We start from the raw sequence: 6,513 nt of genomic DNA, 5'->3' as shown, positions 1-6,513 counted from the left end.
AGGGTCTGTATATTATCGAGTCTTGACCAGGCAATTTAGTAATCAACATTAAATGAGCATTGACCTGGGATAGTACGATGTCATCTCTCTCTCTCTCTTTCTTGTATCTTGTATTACAGCTGAGGAAAGGTGTCATTAGTTAATGAAGCGTATCTAGAATCGATCGTAACCTGACGTAGATTGCGTAGATCGATATTCTTAATCATTAATGTCAACCACTGGATTATCGGGTCCATATATACACACCGCCGTCATGCAGTAGTGAAGAGTGCGGCATTAAACAACAAACGCATTTCATGTTCAGCCAAAGGATCTGACAATGTCTGTTTTCCCTCGCGTCAGATAATGATCATCGCCAGAGAGAAAAAGGGAATCGTAATTTGATACCCAAATTACCTGCATAAATGATAACTGTTTCCTAACATGATTCAAAGGGAAAACTACGTTTAGTTTGCTTAAATAGTCAACTAAACAGTCCTTCTGTTGTACAATATCAGCGATTCAATTAGTACACCTGTAAAGTACCTTTTGGATAGACAAACATACTGTCACGGAAAAAATTATTTATAAAGTTAAATATAAATACTAGTAATTCTACAAAAGAATCCATTGAGTTTTAAGCAACCCTTGAAAAGAAATGAGTTAGGGTTATTAGAACGGAAAATAGTATGAGAATGAATGGTATATATGTTCTGGTGTCTGTGAGAGAGACAGTACCTATTGAACAAAGTTGACATAAACTTCTAATAAAATTAGGATATTCTCCAAATCCAAAAGTAAATTTTATTATTGGCGGTACAGTTGGTTGTGTTTTGAACGAAACCCAACAATGAATAGTAAGGACACGATCTAAAAGACGACAGAGGTTGTCTGAAGAAACACTTTGGTTTAAGCTTATGTTATTCAAAGAGATAAGCGAGCAGATTTTCTGTCAATCATTACTTAGTATACTTTTCATTAGTTGAGTCGTAATGGTGCCAATCTATGACATTTCTAAATAAATAAGTGAAGAGATTTTAAAATATTTGAATGAACCGCTGAGGCTCTTCCCAAGGATGTCCTGGGGATCCCCGAAAATGTAGATAAAGAAAGATCAACTTCACCTATTTTCTATGAGTGATCAAAAGATTATGAGTATTGTCTTTATCACATCTGAGAAAAATCAGTCGGCATCAACCCTTGAAGTTATCCATCCTTGTGTATTGTCGAGCTGACGCCATTCGACCCAGTCGGCATCCACCCTTTTGTATTGTCGAGCTGACGCCATTCCATCTAGTCGGCATCCACCCTTCTGTATTGTCAAGCTGACGCCATTCCACCCAGTCGGCATCCACCCTTCTGTATTGTCATGCTGACACCATTCCACCTAGTCTGAAGCCACCCTTCTGTATTGTCGAGCTGATGCCATTCCACCCAGTCGGCATCCACCCTTCTGTATTGTCAAGCTGATGCCATTCCACCTAGTCGGCATCCACCCTTCTTGATTGTTGAGCTCACGCCATTCCACCCAGTCGGCATCCACCCTTCTGTATTGTCGAGCTGACGCCATTCCACCCAGTCGGCATCCACACTTCTGTATTGTCGAGCTGACGCCATTCCACCCAGTCGGCATCCACCCTTGTGTATTGTCAAGCTGACGCCATTCCACCCAGTCGGCATCCACCCTTGTGTATTATCAAGCTGACGCCATTCCACCAAATCGACATCCATCCTTCTGTATTGTCAAGCTGATGCCATTCCACCTAGTCGGCATCCACCCTTCTTGATTGTTGAGCTGACGCCATTCCACCTAGTCAGCATCCACCCTTCTGTATTGTCCAGCTGACGCCATTCCACCCAGTCGGCATCCACCCTTGTGTATTGTCGAGCTGACGCCATTCCACCCAGTCGGCATCCACCCTTCTGTATTGTCGAGCTGACGCCATTCCACCCAGTCGGCATCCACCCTTGTGTATTGTCGAGCTGACGCCATTCCACCCAGTCAGCATCCACCCTTCTGTATTGTCAAGCTGACGCCATTCCACCCAGTCAGCATCCACCCTTGTGTATTGTCAAGCTGAAGCCATTCCACCCAGTCGGCATCCACCCTTGTGTATTGTCGAGCTCACGCCATTCCACCCTTTTGTATTGTCGAGCTGACGCCATTCCACCTAGTCGGCATCCACCCTTGTGTATTGTCGAGCTGACGCCATTCCACCTAAGTCTGCATCCACCCTTCTGTGTATTGTTTCCACCAAGAGTTGAGCTGACGCCATTCCACCCAGTCGACATCCACCCTTGTGTATTGTCAAGCTGATGCCATTCCACCCAGTCGGCATCCACCCTTGTGTATTGTCAAGCTGACGCCATTCCACCTAGTCGGCATCCACCCTTCTGTATTGTCAAGCTGATGCCATTCCTCCCAGTCGGCATCCACCTTTGTGTATTGTCGAGCTGATGCCATTCCACCCAGTCGGCATCCACCCTTCTGTATTGTCGAGCTGACGCCATTCCACCCAGTCCGCATCCACCCTTGCGTATTGTCAAGCTGACGCCATTCCACCCAGTTGGCATCCACCCTTCCGTATTGTCCAGCTGACGCCATTCCACCCAGTCAACATCCACCCTTGTGTATTGTCAAGCTGACGCCATTCCACCCAGTCGGCATCCACCCTTCTGTATTGTTGAGCTGACGCCATTCCACCCTTCTGTATTGTCGAGCTGAAGCCATTCCACCCAGTCGGCAACCACCCTTGTGTATTGTCAAGCTGATGCCATTCCACCCAGTCGGCATCCACCTTTGTGTATTGTCGAGCTGACACCATTCCACCCAGTCGGCATCCACCCTTCTGAATTGTCGAGCAGACACCATTCCACCCAGTCGGCATCCACCCTTCTGTATTGTCGAGCTGACGCCATTCCACCCAGTCGGCATCCACCCTTGTGTATTGTCAAGCTGACGCCATTCCACCCAGTCGGCATCCACCCTTCTGTATTGTCCAGCTGACGCCATTCCACCCAGTCGGCATCCACCCTTTGTATGTATTGTCAAGCTGACGCCATTCCACCCAGTCGGCATCCACCCTTCTGTATTGTCGAGCTGACGCCATTCCACCCAGTCGGCATCCACCCTTTCTGTATTGTCAAGCTGACGCCATTCCACCCAGTCGGCATCCACCCTTGTGTATTGTCAAGCTGACGCCATTCCACCCAGTCGGCATCCATCCACCTTTTGTGTATTGTCGAGCTGACGCCATTCCACCCAGTCGGCATCCACCCTTCTGTATTGTCGAGCTGACGCCATTCCACCCAGTCGGCATCCACCCTTCTGTATTGTCGAGCTGACGCCATTCCACCCAGTCGTCATCCACCCTTGTGTATTGTCAAGCTGACGCCATTCCACCCAGTCGGCATCCACCCTTCTGTATTGTCGAGCTCACGCCATTCCACCAAGTCTGCATCCACCCTTCTGTATTGTCGAGCTGACGCCATTCCACCCAGTCGACATCCACCCTTGTGTATTGTCAAGCTGACGCCATTCCACCCAGTCGGCATCCACCCTTCTGTATTGTCGAGCTGACGCCATTCCACCCAGTCGGCATCCACCCTTCTGTATTGTCAAGCTGACACCATTCCACCCAGTCGGCATCCACCCTTGTGTATTGTCGAGCTGACGCTATTCCTTGGAATCGGCATCCACCCTTCTGTATTGTCGAGCTGATGCCATTCCACCCAGTCGGCATCCACCCTTCTGTATTGTCGAGCTGACGCCATTCCACCCAGTCGGCATCCACCCTTCTGTATTGTCGAGCTGACGCCATTCCACCCAGTCGGCATCCACCCTTGTGTATTGTCAAGCTGATGCCATTCCACCCAGTCGGCATCCACCTTTGTGTATTGTCGAGCTGACGCCATTCCACCCAGTCGGCATCCACCCTTCTGTATTGTCGAGCAGACGCCATTCCACCCAGTCGGCATCCACCCTTCTGTATTGTCGAGCTGACGCCATTCCACCCAGTCGGCATCCACCCTTGTGTATTGTGAAGCTGATGCCATTCCACCCAGTCGGCATCCACCCTTCTGTATTGACGAGCTGTCACCATTCCACCCAGTCAGCATCCACCCTTCTGTATTGTTGAGCAGACGCCATTCCACCCAGTTGGCATCCACCCTTCTGTATTGTCGAGCTGACACCATTCCACCCAGTCGGCATCCACCCTTTTGTATTGTCGAGCTGATGCCATTCCACCCAGTCGGCATCCACCCTTCTGTAGCGTCGAGCAGACGCCATTCCACCCAGTCGGCATCCACCCTTGTGTATTGTCAAGCTGATGCCATTCCACCCAGTCGGCATCCACCCTTCTGTATTGTCGAGCTGACACCATTCCACCCAGTCGGCATCCACCCTTCTGTAGTGTCGAGCAGACGCCATTCCACCCAGTTGGCATCCACCCTTCTGTATTGCCGAGATGTCACCATTCCACCCAGTCGGCATCCACCCTTGTGTATTGTCAAGCTGACGCCATTCCACCCAGTCGGCATCCACCCTTGTGTATTGTCAAGCTGACGCCATTCCACCCAGTCTGCATCCACCCTTGTGTATTGTCAAGCTGACGCCATTCCACCCAGTCGGCATCCACCCTTCTGTATTGTCGAGTTGACGCCATTCCACCCAGTCGGCATCCACACTTCTGTATTGTCAAGATGACGCCATTCCACCTAGTCCGCATCCACCCTTGTGTATTGTCAAGCTGACGCCATTCCACCCAGTCGGCATCCACCCTTCTGTATTGTCGAGCTGACGCCATTCCACCCAGTCGGCATCCACACTTCTGTATTGTCAAGATGACGCCATTCCACCCAGTCGGCATCCACCCTTGTGTATTGTTGAGCTGACGCTATTCCTTGGAATCGGCATCCACCCTTCTGTATTGTCGAGCTGACGCCATTCGTGCCAGTCGGCATCCACCCTTCTGTATTGTTGAGCTGGTGCTATTCCACCCATGCATGATGCCAAGCTGATGCTATTCCACCAAATCGGCAACCACCCTTGTATTGTTATGGAGACACACCCCACCCACCCCAACCCCCCACAAACACACACTTGGATATTCTGAGTGCTGGGTTAAACAACAAACAAACAACAGTCATGTCCTAGTTCGTTCAACAAATGAATTTTCACTAATATTATTGCCGGATGTAAAAAAACACATCTTTGCACGTCAATATTTATGGTATCAGCTGTATTTACAATTTGATCATTCTACAATCTAGTTTATTTATTACCCTAACCAGGGAGACTCTATAAGGGGGAGTGGTCACTCCTCGGAAAGCTCCTAAGCTATGCCTCGGCTCGTCACGTGACCAGTGTAGCCAATATGGCGGCAGCGTAGTTTTTAAGATTGAGCCCGGTTTATTTTCAACAGCTGATTACATACGCTGAGTGTTGTGACAACTGAAAACCTACATGTAGAAGATAAGTTACCTATTCTGTCACTTCATTTCAAGTCAAATAATTGTTATTAGTGTCAGTATAAGTACAGTAGCTTTGTAGTAAAGTTTCAAGTGGGCATGTTGTAGCTCACTGGCTTCAATTCTCAGTACACAGCGAAGAAAGACTAAATTATATCGCTAAAAACTTCTTTCACATATTCGTTTAATTTTCAGAAGGGAAATATACCTTTAGTTGAAAGGTGTTTGCAAGTAATAGTGATAGTTTTATAACTAAAAAAATTTGCTAGGGTGTATTTGAGGTGTGTGAAAAATATGACATATCGCCGATCTGCCATTGAAATACTACAGGGCGTTGTTTGAGTGTTTCTAGTTAGTGTTCAAAACATCTTTCACATACACCTTCAATTTTTATGAGGGGAATATACCATCAGGTGAAAGGTGTTTGCAAGTAATAGTAATAGTTTTATAATTTAAAAAAAAATTGTTAGTGTGTATTTGAGGTGTGTGAAAAATATGACATATCGCCGATCTGCCATTGAAATACTGCAGGGGGTTGTTTGAGTGTTTCTAGTTAGTGTTCAAAAACATCTTTCACATACACCTTCAATTTTTATAAGGGAATATACCATCAGGTGAAAGGTGTTTGCAAGTAATAGTGATAGTTTTATAATTTAAAAAACATTGTTAGTGTGTATTTGAGGTGTGTGAAAATATGACATATCGCCGATCTGCCATTGAAATACTACAGGGCGTTGTTTGAGTGTTTCTAGTTAGTGTTCAAAAACATCTTTCACATATACCTTTAATTTTTATCAGGAAATATGCCATACAAGTAATAGTGATAGTTTTATAATTTAAAAAAATTGTTAGTGTGTATTTGAGAATTATTATTGAAAAATATGACATCACGTGAAAGGTGTTTGCAAGTAATAGTGATAGTTTTATTATTTAAAAAAAATTGTTAGTGTGTATTTGAGGTGTGTGAAAAATATGACATGTCGCCGATCTGCCATTGAAATACTACAGGGCGTTGTTTGAGTGTTTCTAGTTATTGTTCTAAAACATCTTTCACATACACCT

This window comes from Haliotis rubra, unplaced genomic scaffold, assembly GCF_003918875.1.
Source record: "Haliotis rubra isolate DU_JTF1 unplaced genomic scaffold, ASM391887v1 Scf735, whole genome shotgun sequence".
Classification (NCBI taxonomy): Eukaryota; Metazoa; Mollusca; class Gastropoda; order Lepetellida; family Haliotidae; genus Haliotis; species Haliotis rubra.
This window is presented reverse-complemented; position numbering follows the sequence as displayed.